Genomic DNA, 17,965 nt, shown 5'->3' on the forward strand with positions numbered 1-17,965 from the left:
TAGCTACACCCTGTTCCCTTGCCTGAATCAACTTTTCTTCCCAAAGTGTTCTGCATGTAGCGAACTCACTCATCCTTGGAACACTCTAAGTAGGCTATCGGTCCTTAGCCTATTCAAAATACTGCAGTGTAACAGGAACAACTGTGCTTTGGTTGCAGTAGGAACGCAAGCCTCCTTTCTCCTGTAGGTATGGGGTCCTTGAGTGTGAGTTCCTAGAAGAAAGGCGAATCAGATTGTGTTGCTAAGTGCAGCTCAAATGAGGACAATGAGGCAGACTTCCATGGCATGTAGGACGTGAGAGAACAGAATCCCTGGAGCTGTTGGTGTGCTGAGGACATCTAGCTTTCCCAAGGAAGTGTGCAGTGTATTGCCCTGCTCTCTGAATGCAGAGTGACTTGGAAAGACTTACGGCCTGGAAGTTTCTTAGAAGGGCAGTGGAACCTGCTGGTACTCACTGTATTTGTAGGCAGTGGGGTGCCCACACGAGGGTCCTAAGTGTCTGGAAAAGCGGAGAAACGTTAAAGTAAAGCAGAACTGCGAATACTAGCTAATGGAAACTGCAACACGCTTTCGCTTCAGCAGGGCTTTTCAGGCCTTAGCGTGAGGCAAGTACTCACGTCAAGTTTCCCTTTAGCTCTAGAGCCTGCCGGGATGAGCTCCCACCCATACTATGGAAGCACCGTGTTTCTTTAGAGAAAACTGCTTTTTGTTCCAGAGGGCTAACTACAGTGACTAGAGGCCAGTCAAAAAGAGAGTTATTTAGGTAGCTTCAGGGCAGCATGACTAAGAGCTTTTAATATGGGAAAGCAAGGCTTGTGCCATCAGGTCTTCTTTGCAGGTGAACAATCAGCCTGAAGTCTTCTGATTTCTAACGAGTCAAAAGAGACTCTAGCTCTACCCTGGTCCCTTGCCTGAATCAACTTTTCTTCACAAAGTGTTCTCCATGTAGCGAACTCCCTCAAATTTGAAATGCTCTATGTAGGCTATCGGGCTAGAATAGGCTAAAGCCTATTCTAAAATCCTGCAGTGTAACAGGAAAACTGTGGTTTCGTTGCAGTAGGATGCAAGCCTCCTTTCTACTGTAGGTATGGGGTCCTTGGGTGTGAGTTCCTGGAAGAAAGGCGAAGCAGATTGTGTTTCTAAGAGCAGCTCAAAATCGGACAATGAGGCAGACTCCATGGCATGTAGGACATGAGAGAACAGAATCCCTGGAGCTGTTGGTGTGCTGAGGACATCTAGCTTTCCCAAGGAAGGGTGCAGTGTATTGCCCTACTCTCTGAACACATAGAGGGACTTGGAAAGGCTTACGGCCTGGATGTTTCTTAGAAGGGCAGTACGGCCTGCTGGTACTCACTGTATTGGTAGGCAATGGGGTGCCCACACGAGGGTCCAAAGAGTCTGGAAAACCGTAGAAACGTTAAAGTAAAGCAGAACTGCGAATACGAGCTAATGTAAACTGCAACACGCTTTCGCTTCAGCCGGGCTCTTCAGGCCTTAGCGTGAGGCAAGTACTGACGTCAAGTTTCCCTTTAGCTCTAGAGCCTGACGGGATGAGCTACCACCCATGCTATGGAAGCATCGTGCTTCGTTAGAGAAATCTTTTCGTCCTGAGTGTAACTACAGTGACTAGAGGCCAGTCAGAAATAGACGTATTTAGGTAGCTTCAGGGCAACCTGAATAGAGCTTTTAATATGGGAAACAAGGCTTGTGCCATCAGGTCATCTTTTGCGGTGAACACGAAGTCTAAACCCATCTGATTTCCAACAAGTCAAAAGAGACTCTAGCTACACCCTGTTCCCTTGCCTGAATCAACTTTTCTTCCCAAAGTGTTCTGCATGTAGCGAACTCACTCATCCTTGGAACACTCTAAGTAGGCTATCGGTCCTTAGCCTATTCAAAATACTGCAGTGTAACAGGAACAACTGTGCTTTGGTTGCAGTAGGAACGCAAGCCTCCTTTCTCCTGTAGGTATGGGGTCCTTGAGTGTGAGTTCCTAGAAGAAAGGCGAATCAGATTGTGTTGCTAAGTGCAGCTCAAATGAGGACAATGAGGCAGACTTCCATGGCATGTAGGACGTGAGAGAACAGAATCCCTGGAGCTGTTGGTGTGCTGAGGACATCTAGCTTTCCCAAGGAAGGGTGCAGTGTATTGCCCTGCTCTCTGAATGCAGAGTGACTTGGAAAGACTTACGGCCTGGAAGTTTCTTAGAAGGGCAGTGGAACCTGCTGGTACTCACTGTATTTGTAGGCAGTGGGGTGCCCACACGAGGGTCCTAAGTGTCTGGAAAAGCGGAGAAACGTTAAAGTAAAGCAGAACTGCGAATACTAGCTAATGGAAACTGCAACACGCTTTCGCTTCAGCAGGGCTTTTCAGGCCTTAGCGTGAGGCAAGTACTCACGTCAAGTTTCCCTTTAGCTCTAGAGCCTGACAGGATGAGCTCCCACCCATACTATGGAAGCACCGTGTTTCTTTAGAGAAAACTGCTTTTTGTTCCAGAGGGCTAACTACAGTGACTAGAGGCCAGTCAAAAAGAGAGTTATTTAGGTAGCTTCAGGGCAGCATGACTAAGAGCTTTTAATATGGGAAAGCAAGGCTTGTGCCATCAGGTCTTCTTTGCCGGTGAACAATCAGCCTGAAGTCTTCTGATTTCTAACAAGTCAAAAGAGACTCTAGCTCTACCCTGGTCCCTTGCCTGAATCAACTTTTCTTCACAAAGTGTTCTCCATGTAGCGAACTCCCTCAAATTTGAAATGCTCTATGTAGGCTATCGGGCTAGAATAGGCTAAAGCCTATTCTAAAATCCTGCAGTGTAACAGGAAAACTGTGGTTTCGTTGCAGTAGGATGCAAGCCTCCTTTCTACTGTAGGTATGGGGTCCTTGGGTGTGAGTTCCTGGAAGAAAGGCGAAGCAGATTGTGTTTCTAAGAGCAGCTCAAAATCGGACAATGAGGCAGACTCCATGGCATGTAGGACGTGAGAGAACAGAATCCCTGGAGCTGTTGGTGTGCTGAGGACATCTAGCTTTCCCAAGGAAGGGTGCAGTGTATTGCCCTACTCTCTGAACACATAGAGGGACTTGGAAAGGCTTACGGCCTGGATGTTTCTTAGAAGGGCAGTACGGCCTGCTGGTACTCACTGTATTGGTAGGCAATGGGGTGCCCACACGAGGGTCCAAAGAGTCTGGAAAACCGTAGAAACGTTAAAGTAAAGCAGAACTGCGAATACGAGCTAATGTAAACTGCAACACGCTTTCGCTTCAGCAGGGCTCTTCAGGCCTTAGCGTGAGGCAAGTACTGACGTCAAGTTTCCCTTTAGCTCTAGAGCCTGACGGGATGAGCTACCACCCATGCTATGGAAGCATCGTGCTTCGTTAGAGAAATCTTTTCGTCCTGAGTGTAACTACAGTGACTAGAGGCCAGTCAGAAATAGACGTATTTAGGTAGCTTCAGGGCAACCTGAATAGAGCTTTTAATATGGGAAACAAGGCTTGTGCCATCAGGTCATCTTTTGCGGTGAACACGAAGTCTAAACCCATCTGATTTCCAACAAGTCAAAAGAGACTCTAGCTACACCCTGTTCCCTTGCCTGAATCAACTTTTCTTCCCAAAGTGTTCTGCATGTAGCGAACTCACTCATCCTTGGAACACTCTAAGTAGGCTATCGGTCCTTAGCCTATTCAAAATACTGCAGTGTAACAGGAACAACTGTGCTTTGGTTGCAGTAGGAACGCAAGCCTCCTTTCTCCTGTAGGTATGGGGTCCTTGAGTGTGAGTTCCTAGAAGAAAGGCGAATCAGATTGTGTTGCTAAGTGCAGCTCAAATGAGGACAATGAGGCAGACTTCCATGGCATGTAGGACGTGAGAGAACAGAATCCCTGGAGCTGTTGGTGTGCTGAGGACATCTAGCTTTCCCAAGGAAGGGTGCAGTGTATTGCCCTGCTCTCTGAATGCAGAGTGACTTGGAAAGACTTACGGCCTGGAAGTTTCTTAGAAGGGCAGTGGAACCTGCTGGTACTCACTGTATTTGTAGGCAGTGGGGTGCCCACACGAGGGTCCTAAGTGTCTGGAAAAGCGGAGAAACGTTAAAGTAAAGCAGAACTGCGAATACTAGCTAATGGAAACTGCAACACGCTTTCGCTTCAGCAGGGCTTTTCAGGCCTTAGCGTGAGGCAAGTACTCACGTCAAGTTTCCCTTTAGCTCTAGAGCCTGACAGGATGAGCTCCCACCCATACTATGGAAGCACCGTGTTTCTTTAGAGAAAACTGCTTTTTGTTCCAGAGGGCTAACTACAGTGACTAGAGGCCAGTCAAAAAGAGAGTTATTTAGGTAGCTTCAGGGCAGCATGACTAAGAGCTTTTAATATGGGAAAGCAAGGCTTGTGCCATCAGGTCTTCTTTGCAGGTGAACAATCAGCCTGAAGTCTTCTGATTTCTAACAAGTCAAAAGAGACTCTAGCTACACCCTGTTCCCTTGCCTGAATCAACTTTTCTTCCCAAAGTGTTCTGCATGTAGCGAACTCACTCATCCTTGGAACACTTTGAGTAGGCTATCGGTCCTTAGCCTATTCAAAATCCTGCAGTGTAACAGGAAACAGTGGTTTCGTTGCAGTAGGAATGCAAGCCTCGTTTCTACTGTAGGTATGGGGTCCTTGGGTGTGAGTTCCTAGAACAGAGGTGAAGCAGATTGTGTTGCTAAGTGCAGCTCAAATGAGGACAATGAGGCAGACTTCCATGGCATGTAGGACGTGAGAGAACAGAATCCCTGGAGCTGTTGGTGTGCTGAGGACATCTAGCGTTCCCAAGGAAGGGTGCAGTGTATTGCCCTAGTCTCTGAATACATAGAGTGACTTGGAAAGGCTTACGGCCTGGATGTTTCTTTGAAGGGCAGTGGAGCCTGCTGCTACTCACTGTATTTGTAGGCAATGGGGTGCCCACACGAGGTTCCTAAGTGTCTGGAAATGTGTAGAAACGTTAAAGTAAAGCAGAACTTCGAATACGAGCTGATGCAAACTGCAACACGCTTTCGCTTCAGCAGGGCTCCTCAGGCCTTAGCGTGAGGCAAGTACTCACGTCAAGTTTCCCTTTAGCTCTAGAGCCTGATAAGATGAGCTCCCACCCATACTATGGAAGCACCGTGTTTCCTTAGAGAAAACTGCTTTTTGTTCCAGAGGGCTAACTACAGTGACTAGAGGCCAGTCAAAAAGAGAGTTATTTAGGTAGCTTCAGGGCAGCATGACTAAGAGCTTTTAAGAAGGGAAAGCAAGGCTCGTGCCATCAGGTTTCTTTGCCGGTGAACCATCAGCCTGAAGCCTTCTGATTTCTAACAAGTCAAAAGAGACTCTAGCTCTACCCTTGTCCCTTGCCTGAATCAACTTTTCTTCACAAAGTGTTCTACATGTAGCGAACTGCCTCAAATTTGAAATGCTCTATGTAGGCTATCGGTCCTTAGGCTATTCTAAAATCCTGCAGGGTAACAGGAACAACTGTGCTTTGGTTGCAGAAGGAATGCAAGCCTCCTTTCTCCTGTAGGTATGGGGTCCTTGAGTGTGAGTTCCTAGAAGAAAGGCGAATCAGATTGTGTTGCTAAGTGCAGCTCAAATGAGGACAATGAGGCAGACTTCCATGGCATGTAGGACGTGAGAGAACAGAATCCCTGGAGCTGTTGGTGTGCTGAGGACATCTAGCTTTCCCAAGGAAGGGTGCAGTGTATTGCCCTGCTCTCTGAATGCAGAGTGACTTGGAAAGACTTACGGCCTGGAAGTTTCTTAGAAGGGCAGTGGAACCTGCTGGTACTCACTGTATTTGTAGGCAGTGGGGTGCCCACACGAGGGTCCTAAGTTTCTGGAAAAGCGGAGAAACGTTAAAGTAAAGCAGAACTGCGAATACTAGCTAATGGAAACTGCAACACGCTTTCGCTTCAGCAGGGCTTTTCAGGCCTTAGCGTGAGGCAAGTACTCACGTCAAGTTTCCCTTTAGCTCTAGAGCCTGACAGGATGAGCTCCCACCCATACTATGGAAGCACCGTGTTTCTTTAGAGAAAACTGCTTTTTGTTCCAGAGGGCTAACTACAGTGACTAGAGGCCAGTCAAAAAGAGAGTTATTTAGGTAGCTTCAGGGCAGCATGACTAAGAGCTTTTAATATGGGAAAGCAAGGCTTGTGCCATCAGGTCTTCTTTGCCGGTGAACAATCAGCCTGAAGTCTTCTGATTTCTAACAAGTCAAAAGAGACTCTAGCTCTACCCTGGTCCCTTGCCTGAATCAACTTTTCTTCACAAAGTGTTCTCCATGTAGCGAACTCCCTCAAATTTGAAATGCTCTATGTAGGCTATCGGGCTAGAATAGGCTAAAGCCTATTCTAAAATCCTGCAGTGTAACAGGAAAACTGTGGTTTCGTTGCAGTAGGATGCAAGCCTCCTTTCTACTGTAGGTATGGGGTCCTTGGGTGTGAGTTCCTGGAAGAAAGGCGAAGCAGATTGTGTTTCTAAGAGCAGCTCAAAATCGGACAATGAGGCAGACTCCATGGCATGTAGGACGTGAGAGAACAGAATCCCTGGAGCTGTTGGTGTGCTGAGGACATCTAGCTTTCCCAAGGAAGGGTGCAGTGTATTGCCCTACTCTCTGAACACATAGAGGGACTTGGAAAGGCTTACAGCCTGGATGTTTCTTAGAAGGGCAGTACGGCCTGCTGGTACTCACTGTATTGGTAGGCAATGGGGTGCCCACACGAGGGTCCAAAGAGTCTGGAAAACCGTAGAAACGTTAAAGTAAAGCAGAACTGCGAATACGAGCTAATGTAAACTGCAACACGCTTTCGCTTCAGCAGGGCTCTTCAGGCCTTAGCGTGAGGCAAGTACTGACGTCAAGTTTCCCTTTAGCTCTAGAGCCTGACGGGATGAGCTACCACCCATGCTATGGAAGCATCGTGCTTCGTTAGAGAAATCTTTTCGTCCTGAGTGTAACTACAGTGACTAGAGGCCAGTCAGAAATAGACGTATTTAGGTAGCTTCAGGGCAACCTGAATAGAGCTTTTAATATGGGAAACAAGGCTTGTGCCATCAGGTCATCTTTTGCGGTGAACACGAAGTCTAAACCCATCTGATTTCCAACAAGTCAAAAGAGACTCTAGCTACACCCTGTTCCCTTGCCTGAATCAACTTTTCTTCCCAAAGTGTTCTGCATGTAGCGAACTCACTCATCCTTGGAACACTCTAAGTAGGCTATCGGTCCTTAGCCTATTCAAAATACTGCAGTGTAACAGGAACAACTGTGCTTTGGTTGCAGTAGGAACGCAAGCCTCCTTTCTCCTGTAGGTATGGGGTCCTTGAGTGTGAGTTCCTAGAAGAAAGGCGAATCAGATTGTGTTGCTAAGTGCAGCTCAAATGAGGACAATGAGGCAGACTTCCATGGCATGTAGGACGTGAGAGAACAGAATCCCTGGAGCTGTTGGTGTGCTGAGGACATCTAGCTTTCCCAAGGAAGGGTGCAGTGTATTGCCCTGCTCTCTGAATGCAGAGTGACTTGGAAAGACTTACGGCCTGGAAGTTTCTTAGAAGGGCAGTGGAACCTGCTGGTACTCACTGTATTTGTAGGCAGTGGGGTGCCCACACGAGGGTCCTAAGTGTCTGGAAAAGCGGAGAAACGTTAAAGTAAAGCAGAACTGCGAATACTAGCTAATGGAAACTGCAACACGCTTTCGCTTCAGCAGGGCTTTTCAGGCCTTAGCGTGAGGCAGGTACTCACGTCAAGTTTCCCTTTAGCTCTAGAGCCTGACAGGATGAGCTCCCACCCATACTATGGAAGCACCGTGTTTCTTTAGAGAAAACTGCTTTTTGTTCCAGAGGGCTAACTACAGTGACTAGAGGCCAGTCAAAAAGAGAGTTATTTAGGTAGCTTCAGGGCAGCATGACTAAGAGCTTTTAATATGGGAAAGCAAGGCTTGTGCCATCAGGTCTTCTTTGCAGGTGAACAATCAGCCTGAAGTCTTCTGATTTCTAACAAGTCAAAAGAGACTCTAGCTCTACCCTGGTCCCTTGCCTGAATCAACTTTTCTTCACAAAGTGTTCTCCATGTAGCGAACTCCCTCAAATTTGAAATGCTCTATGTAGGCTATCGGGCTAGAATAGGCTAAAGCCTATTCTAAAATCCTGCAGTGTAACAGGAAAACTGTGGTTTCGTTGCAGTAGGATGCAAGCCTCCTTTCTACTGTAGGTATGGGGTCCTTGGGTGTGAGTTCCTGGAAGAAAGGCGAAGCAGATTGTGTTTCTAAGAGCAGCTCAAAATCGGACAATGAGGCAGACTCCATGGCATGTAGGACGTGAGAGAACAGAATCCCTGGAGCTGTTGGTGTGCTGAGGACATCTAGCTTTCCCAAGGAAGGGTGCAGTGTATTGCCCTACTCTCTGAACACATAGAGGGACTTGGAAAGGCTTTCGGCCTGGATGTTTCTTAGAAGGGCAGTACGGCCTGCTGGTACTCACTGTATTGGTAGGCAATGGGGTGCCCACACGAGGGTCCAAAGAGTCTGGAAAACCGTAGAAACGTTAAAGTAAAGCAGAACTGCGAATACGAGCTAATGTAAACTGCAACACGCTTTCACTTCAGCAGGGCTCTTCAGGCCTTAGCGTGAGGCAAGTACTGACGTCAAGTTTCCCTTTAGCTCTAGAGCCTGACGGGATGAGCTACCACCCATGCTATGGAAGCATCGTGCTTCGTTAGAGAAATCTTTTCGTCCTGAGTGTAACTACAGTGACTAGAGGCCAGTCAGAAATAGACGTATTTAGGTAGCTTCAGGGCAACCTGAATAGAGCTTTTAATATGGGAAACAAGGCTTGTGCCATCAGGTCATCTTTTGCGGTGAACACGAAGTCTAAACCCATCTGATTTCCAACAAGTCAAAAGAGACTCTAGCTACACCCTGTTCCCTTGCCTGAATCAACTTTTCTTCCCAAAGTGTTCTGCATGTAGCGAACTCACTCATCCTTGGAACACTCTAAGTAGGCTATCGGTCCTTAGCCTATTCAAAATACTGCAGTGTAACAGGAACAACTGTGCTTTGGTTGCAGTAGGAACGCAAGCCTCCTTTCTCCTGTAGGTATGGGGTCCTTGAGTGTGAGTTCCTAGAAGAAAGGCGAATCAGATTGTGTTGCTAAGTGCAGCTCAAATGAGGACAATGAGGCAGACTTCCATGGCATGTAGGACGTGAGAGAACAGAATCCCTGGAGCTGTTGGTGTGCTGAGGACATCTAGCTTTCCCAAGGAAGGGTGCAGTGTATTGCCCTGCTCTCTGAATGCAGAGTGACTTGGAAAGACTTACGGCCTGGAAGTTTCTTAGAAGGGCAGTGGAACCTGCTGGTACTCACTGTATTTGTAGGCAGTGGGGTGCCCACACGAGGGTCCTAAGTGTCTGGAAAAGCGGAGAAACGTTAAAGTAAAGCAGAACTGCGAATACTAGCTAATGGAAACTGCAACACGCTTTCGCTTCAGCAGGGCTTTTCAGGCCTTAGCGTGAGGCAAGTACTCACGTCAAGTTTCCCTTTAGCTCTAGAGCCTGACAGGATGAGCTCCCACCCATACTATGGAAGCACCGTGTTTCTTTAGAGAAAACTGCTTTTTGTTCCAGAGGGCTAACTACAGTGACTAGAGGCCAGTCAAAAAGAGAGTTATTTAGGTAGCTTCAGGGCAGCATGACTAAGAGCTTTTAATATGGGAAAGCAAGGCTTGTGCCATCAGGTCTTCTTTGCAGGTGAACAATCAGCCTGAAGTCTTCTGATTTCTAACAAGTCAAAAGAGACTCTAGCTCTACCCTGGTCCCTTGCCTGAATCAACTTTTCTTCACAAAGTGTTCTCCATGTAGCGAACTCCCTCAAATTTGAAATGCTCTATGTAGGCTATCGGGCTAGAATAGGCTAAAGCCTATTCTAAAATCCTGCAGTGTAACAGGAAAACTGTGGTTTCATTGCAGTAGGATGCAAGCCTCCTTTCTACTGTAGGTATGGGGTCCTTGGGTGTGAGTTCCTGGAAGAAAGGCGAAGCAGATTGTGTTTCTAAGAGCAGCTCAAAATCGGACAATGAGGCAGACTCCATGGCATGTAGGACGTGAGAGAACAGAATCCCTGGAGCTGTTGGTGTGCTGAGGACATCTAGCTTTCCCAAGGAAGGGTGCAGTGTATTGCCCTACTCTCTGAACACATAGAGGGACTTGGAAAGGCTTACGGCCTGGATGTTTCTTAGAAGGGCAGTACGGCCTGCTGGTACTCACTGTATTGGTAGGCAATGGGGTGCCCACACGAGGGTCCAAAGAGTCTGGAAAACCGTAGAAACGTTAAAGTAAAGCAGAACTGCGAATACGAGCTAATGTAAACTGCAACACGCTTTCGCTTCAGCAGGGCTCTTCAGGCCTTAGCGTGAGGCAAGTACTGACGTCAAGTTTCCCTTTAGCTCTAGAGCCTGACGGGATGAGCTACCACCCATGCTATGGAAGCATCGTGCTTCGTTAGAGAAACCTTTTCGTCCAGAGTGTAACTACAGTGACTAGAGGCCAGTCAGAAATAGACGTATTTAGGTAGCTTCAGGGCAGCATGAATAGAGCTTTTAATATGGGAAACAAGGCTTGTGCCATCAGGTCATCTTTTGCGGTGAACACGAAGTCTAAACCCATCTGATTTCCAACAAGTCAAAAGAGACTCTAGCTACACCCTGTTCCCTTGCCTGAATCAACTTTTCTTCCCAAAGTGTTCTGCATGTAGCGAACTCACTCATCCTTGGAACACTTTGAGTAGGCTATCGGTCCTTAGCCTATTCAAAATCCTGCAGTGTAACAGGAAACAGTGGTTTCGTTGCAGTAGGAATGCAAGCCTCGTTTCTACTGTAGGTATGGGGTCCTTGGGTGTGAGTTCCTAGAACAGAGGTGAAGCAGATTGTGTTGCTAAGTGCAGCTCAAATGAGGACAATGAGGCAGACTTCCATGGCATATAGGACGTGAGAGAACAGAATCCCTGGAGCTGTTGGTGTGCTGAGGACATCTAGCGTTCCCAAGGAAGGGTGCAGTGTATTGCCCTAGTCTCTGAATACATAGAGTGACTTGGAAAGGCTTACGGCCTGGATGTTTCTTTGAAGGGCAGTGGAGCCTGCTGCTACTCACTGTATTTGTAGGAAATGGGGTGCCCACACGAGGTTCCTAAGTGTCTGGAAATGTGTAGAAACGTTAAAGTAAAGCAGAACTTCGAATACGAGCTGATGCAAACTGCAACACGCTTTCGCTTCAGCAGGGCTCCTCAGGCCTTAGCGTGAGGCAAGTACTCACGTCAAGTTTCCCTTTAGCTCTAGAGCCTGATAAGATGAGCTCCCACCCATACTATGGAAGCACCGTGTTTCCTTAGAGAAAACTGCTTTTTGTTCCAGAGGGCTAACTACAGTGACTAGAGGCCAGTCAAAAAGAGAGTTATTTAGGTAGCTTCAGGGCAGCATGACTAAGAGCTTTTAAGAAGGGAAAGCAAGGCTCGTGCCATCAGGTTTCTTTGCCGGTGAACCATCAGCCTGAAGCCTTCTGATTTCTAACAAGTCAAAAGAGACTCTAGCTCTACCCTTGTCCCTTGCCTGAATCAACTTTTCTTCACAAAGTGTTCTACATGTAGCGAACTGCCTCAAATTTGAAATGCTCTATGTAGGCTATCGGTCCTTAGGCTATTCTAAAATCCTGCAGGGTAACAGGAACAACTGTGCTTTGGTTGCAGAAGGAATGCAAGCCTCCTTTCTCCTGTAGGTATGGGGTCCTTGAGTGTGAGTTCCTAGAAGAAAGGCGAATCAGATTGTGTTGCTAAGTGCAGCTCAAATGAGGACAATGAGGCAGACTTCCATGGCATGTAGGACGTGAGAGAACAGAATCCCTGGAGCTGTTGGTGTGCTGAGGACATCTAGCTTTCCCAAGGAAGGGTGCAGTGTATTGCCCTGCTCTCTGAATGCAGAGTGACTTGGAAAGACTTACGGCCTGGAAGTTTCTTAGAAGGGCAGTGGAACCTGCTGGTACTCACTGTATTTGTAGGCAGTGGGGTGCCCACACGAGGGTCCTAAGTGTCTGGAAAAGCGGAGAAACGTTAAAGTAAAGCAGAACTGCGAATACTAGCTAATGGAAACTGCAACACGCTTTCGCTTCAGCAGGGCTTTTCAGGCCTTAGCGTGAGGCAAGTACTCACGTCAAGTTTCCCTTTAGCTCTAGAGCCTGACAGGATGAGCTCCCACCCATACTATGGAAGCACCGTGTTTCTTTAGAGAAAACTGCTTTTTGTTCCAGAGGGCTAACTACAGTGACTAGAGGCCAGTCAAAAAGAGAGTTATTTAGGTAGCTTCAGGGCAGCATGACTAAGAGCTTTTAATATGGGAAAGCAAGGCTTGTGCCATCAGGTCTTCTTTGCCGGTGAACAATCAGCCTGAAGTCTTCTGATTTCTAACAAGTCAAAAGAGACTCTAGCTCTACCCTGGTCCCTTGCCTGAATCAACTTTTCTTCACAAAGTGTTCTCCATGTAGCGAACTCCCTCAAATTTGAAATGCTCTATGTAGGCTATCGGGCTAGAATAGGCTAAAGCCTATTCTAAAATCCTGCAGTGTAACAGGAAAACTGTGGTTTCGTTGCAGTAGGATGCAAGCCTCCTTTCTACTGTAGGTATGGGGTCCTTGGGTGTGAGTTCCTGGAAGAAAGGCGAAGCAGATTGTGTTTCTAAGAGCAGCTCAAAATCGGACAATGAGGCAGACTCCATGGCATGTAGGACGTGAGAGAACAGAATCCCTGGAGCTGTTGGTGTGCTGAGGACATCTAGCTTTCCCAAGGAAGGGTGCAGTGTATTGCCCTACTCTCTGAACACATAGAGGGACTTGGAAAGGCTTACGGCCTGGATGTTTCTTAGAAGGGCAGTACAGCCTGCTGGTACTCACTGTATTGGTAGGCAATGGGGTGCCCACACGAGGGTCCAAAGAGTCTGGAAAACCGTAGAAACGTTAAAGTAAAGCAGAACTGCGAATACGAGCTAATGTAAACTGCAACACGCTTTCGCTTCAGCAGGGCTCTTCAGGCCTTAGCGTGAGGCAAGTACTGACGTCAAGTTTCCCTTTAGCTCTAGAGCCTGACGGGATGAGCTACCACCCATGCTATGGAAGCATCGTGCTTCGTTAGAGAAATCTTTTCGTCCTGAGTGTAACTACAGTGACTAGAGGCCAGTCAGAAATAGACGTATTTAGGTAGCTTCAGGGCAACCTGAATAGAGCTTTTAATATGGGAAACAAGGCTTGTGCCATCAGGTCATCTTTTGCGGTGAACACGAAGTCTAAACCCATCTGATTTCCAACAAGTCAAAAGAGACTCTAGCTACACCCTGTTCCCTTGCCTGAATCAACTTTTCTTCCCAAAGTGTTCTGCATGTAGCGAACTCACTCATCCTTGGAACACTCTAAGTAGGCTATCGGTCCTTAGCCTATTCAAAATACTGCAGTGTAACAGGAACAACTGTGCTTTGGTTGCAGTAGGAACGCAAGCCTCCTTTCTCCTGTAGGTATGGGGTCCTTGAGTGTGAGTTCCTAGAAGAAAGGCGAATCAGATTGTGTTGCTAAGTGCAGCTCAAATGAGGACAATGAGGCAGACTTCCATGGCATGTAGGACGTGAGAGAACAGAATCCCTGGAGCTGTTGGTGTGCTGAGGACATCTAGCTTTCCCAAGGAAGTGTGCAGTGTATTGCCCTGCTCTCTGAATGCAGAGTGACTTGGAAAGACTTACGGCCTGGAAGTTTCTTAGAAGGGCAGTGGAACCTGCTGGTACTCACTGTATTTGTAGGCAGTGGGGTGCCCACACGAGGGTCCTAAGTGTCTGGAAAAGCGGAGAAACGTTAAAGTAAAGCAGAACTGCGAATACTAGCTAATGGAAACTGCAACACGCTTTCGCTTCAGCAGGGCTTTTCAGGCCTTAGCGTGAGGCAAGTACTCACGTCAAGTTTCCCTTTAGCTCTAGAGCCTGCCGGGATGAGCTCCCACCCATACTATGGAAGCACCGTGTTTCTTTAGAGAAAACTGCTTTTTGTTCCAGAGGGCTAACTACAGTGACTAGAGGCCAGTCAAAAAGAGAGTTATTTAGGTAGCTTCAGGGCAGCATGACTAAGAGCTTTTAATATGGGAAAGCAAGGCTTGTGCCATCAGGTCTTCTTTGCAGGTGAACAATCAGCCTGAAGTCTTCTGATTTCTAACGAGTCAAAAGAGACTCTAGCTCTACCCTGGTCCCTTGCCTGAATCAACTTTTCTTCACAAAGTGTTCTCCATGTAGCGAACTCCCTCAAATTTGAAATGCTCTATGTAGGCTATCGGGCTAGAATAGGCTAAAGCCTATTCTAAAATCCTGCAGTGTAACAGGAAAACTGTGGTTTCGTTGCAGTAGGATGCAAGCCTCCTTTCTACTGTAGGTATGGGGTCCTTGGGTGTGAGTTCCTGGAAGAAAGGCGAAGCAGATTGTGTTTCTAAGAGCAGCTCAAAATCGGACAATGAGGCAGACTCCATGGCATGTAGGACATGAGAGAACAGAATCCCTGGAGCTGTTGGTGTGCTGAGGACATCTAGCTTTCCCAAGGAAGGGTGCAGTGTATTGCCCTACTCTCTGAACACATAGAGGGACTTGGAAAGGCTTACGGCCTGGATGTTTCTTAGAAGGGCAGTACGGCCTGCTGGTACTCACTGTATTGGTAGGCAATGGGGTGCCCACACGAGGGTCCAAAGAGTCTGGAAAACCGTAGAAACGTTAAAGTAAAGCAGAACTGCGAATACGAGCTAATGTAAACTGCAACACGCTTTCGCTTCAGCAGGGCTCTTCAGGCCTTAGCGTGAGGCAAGTACTGACGTCAAGTTTCCCTTTAGCTCTAGAGCCTGACGGGATGAGCTACCACCCATGCTATGGAAGCATCGTGCTTCGTTAGAGAAATCTTTTCGTCCTGAGTGTAACTACAGTGACTAGAGGCCAGTCAGAAATAGACGTATTTAGGTAGCTTCAGGGCAACCTGAATAGAGCTTTTAATATGGGAAACAAGGCTTGTGCCATCAGGTCATCTTTTGCGGTGAACACGAAGTCTAAACCCATCTGATTTCCAACAAGTCAAAAGAGACTCTAGCTACACCCTGTTCCCTTGCCTGAATCAACTTTTCTTCCCAAAGTGTTCTGCATGTAGCGAACTCACTCATCCTTGGAACACTCTAAGTAGGCTATCGGTCCTTAGCCTATTCAAAATACTGCAGTGTAACAGGAACAACTGTGCTTTGGTTGCAGTAGGAACGCAAGCCTCCTTTCTCCTGTAGGTATGGGGTCCTTGAGTGTGAGTTCCTAGAAGAAAGGCGAATCAGATTGTGTTGCTAAGTGCAGCTCAAATGAGGACAATGAGGCAGACTTCCATGGCATGTAGGACGTGAGAGAACAGAATCCCTGGAGCTGTTGGTGTGCTGAGGACATCTAGCTTTCCCAAGGAAGGGTGCAGTGTATTGCCCTGCTCTCTGAATGCAGAGTGACTTGGAAAGACTTACGGCCTGGAAGTTTCTTAGAAGGGCAGTGGAACCTGCTGGTACTCACTGTATTTGTAGGCAGTGGGGTGCCCACACGAGGGTCCTAAGTGTCTGGAAAAGCGGAGAAACGTTAAAGTAAAGCAGAACTGCGAATACTAGCTAATGGAAACTGCAACACGCTTTCGCTTCAGCAGGGCTTTTCAGGCCTTAGCGTGAGGCAAGTACTCACGTCAAGTTTCCCTTTAGCTCTAGAGCCTGACAGGATGAGCTCCCACCCATACTATGGAAGCACCGTGTTTCTTTAGAGAAAACTGCTTTTTGTTCCAGAGGGCTAACTACAGTGACTAGAGGCCAGTCAAAAAGAGAGTTATTTAGGTAGCTTCAGGGCAGCATGACTAAGAGCTTTTAATATGGGAAAGCAAGGCTTGTGCCATCAGGTCTTCTTTGCCGGTGAACAATCAGCCTGAAGTCTTCTGATTTCTAACAAGTCAAAAGAGACTCTAGCTCTACCCTGGTCCCTTGCCTGAATCAACTTTTCTTCACAAAGTGTTCTCCATGTAGCGAACTCCCTCAAATTTGAAATGCTCTATGTAGGCTATCGGGCTAGAATAGGCTAAAGCCTATTCTAAAATCCTGCAGTGTAACAGGAAAACTGTGGTTTCGTTGCAGTAGGATGCAAGCCTCCTTTCTACTGTAGGTATGGGGTCCTTGGGTGTGAGTTCCTGGAAGAAAGGCGAAGCAGATTGTGTTTCTAAGAGCAGCTCAAAATCGGACAATGAGGCAGACTCCATGGCATGTAGGACGTGAGAGAACAGAATCCCTGGAGCTGTTGGTGTGCTGAGGACATCTAGCTTTCCCAAGGAAGGGTGCAGTGTATTGCCCTACTCTCTGAACACAGAGGGACTTGGAAAGGCTTACGGCCTGGATGTTTCTTAGAAGGGCAGTACGGCCTGCTGGTACTCACTGTATTGGTAGGCAATGGGGTGCCCACACGAGGGTCCAAAGAGTCTGCAAAACCGTAGAAACGTTAAAGTAAAGCAGAACTGCGAATACGAGCTAATGTAAACTGCAACACGCTTTCGCTTCAGCAGGGCTCTTCAGGCCTTAGCGTGAGGCAAGTACTGACGTCAAGTTTCCCTTTAGCTCTAGAGCCTGACGGGATGAGCTACCACCCATGCTATGGAAGCATCGTGCTTCGTTAGAGAAATCTTTTCGTCCTGAGTGTAACTACAGTGACTAGAGGCCAGTCAGAAATAGACGTATTTAGGTAGCTTCAGGGCAACCTGAATAGAGCTTTTAATATGGGAAACAAGGCTTGTGCCATCAGGTCATCTTTTGCGGTGAACACGAAGTCTAAACCCATCTGATTTCCAACAAGTCAAAAGAGACTCTAGCTACACCCTGTTCCCTTGCCTGAATCAACTTTTCTTCCCAAAGTGTTCTGCATGTAGCGAACTCACTCATCCTTGGAACACTCTAAGTAGGCTATCGGTCCTTAGCCTATTCAAAATACTGCAGTGTAACAGGAACAACTGTGCTTTGGTTGCAGTAGGAACGCAAGCCTCCTTTCTCCTGTAGGTATGGGGTCCTTGAGTGTGAGTTCCTAGAAGAAAGGCGAATCAGATTGTGTTGCTAAGTGCAGCTCAAATGAGGACAATGAGGCAGACTTCCATGGCATGTAGGACGTGAGAGAACAGAATCCCTGGAGCTGTTGGTGTGCTGAGGACATCTAGCTTTCCCAAGGAAGGGTGCAGTGTATTGCCCTGCTCTCTGAATGCAGAGTGACTTGGAAAGACTTACGGCCTGGAAGTTTCTTAGAAGGGCAGTGGAACCTGCTGGTACTCACTGTATTTGTAGGCAGTGGGGTGCCCACACGAGGGTCCTAAGTGTCTGGAAAAGCGGAGAAACGTTAAAGTAAAGCAGAACTGCGAATACTAGCTAATGGAAACTGCAACACGCTTTCGCTTCAGCAGGGCTTTTCAGGCCTTAGCGTGAGGCAAGTACTCACGTCAAGTTTCCCTTTAGCTCTAGAGCCTGACAGGATGAGCTCCCACCCATACTATGGAAGCACCGTGTTTCTTTAGAGAAAACTGCTTTTTGTTCCAGAGGGCTAACTACAGTGACTAGAGGCCAGTCAAAAAGAGAGTTATTTAGGTAGCTTCAGGGCAGCATGACTAAGAGCTTTTAATATGGGAAAGCAAGGCTTGTGCCATCAGGTCTTCTTTGCAGGTGAACAATCAGCCTGAAGTCTTCTGATTTCTAACAAGTCAAAAGAGACTCTAGCTACACCCTGTTCCCTTGCCTGAATCAACTTTTCTTCCCAAAGTGTTCTGCATGTAGCGAACTCACTCATCCTTGGAACACTTTGAGTAGGCTATCGGTCCTTAGCCTATTCAAAATCCTGCAGTGTAACAGGAAACAGTGGTTTCGTTGCAGTAGGAAT

Source organism: Eubalaena glacialis, chromosome 20, assembly GCF_028564815.1.
Source record: "Eubalaena glacialis isolate mEubGla1 chromosome 20, mEubGla1.1.hap2.+ XY, whole genome shotgun sequence".
Taxonomy (NCBI): domain Eukaryota; kingdom Metazoa; phylum Chordata; class Mammalia; order Artiodactyla; family Balaenidae; genus Eubalaena; species Eubalaena glacialis.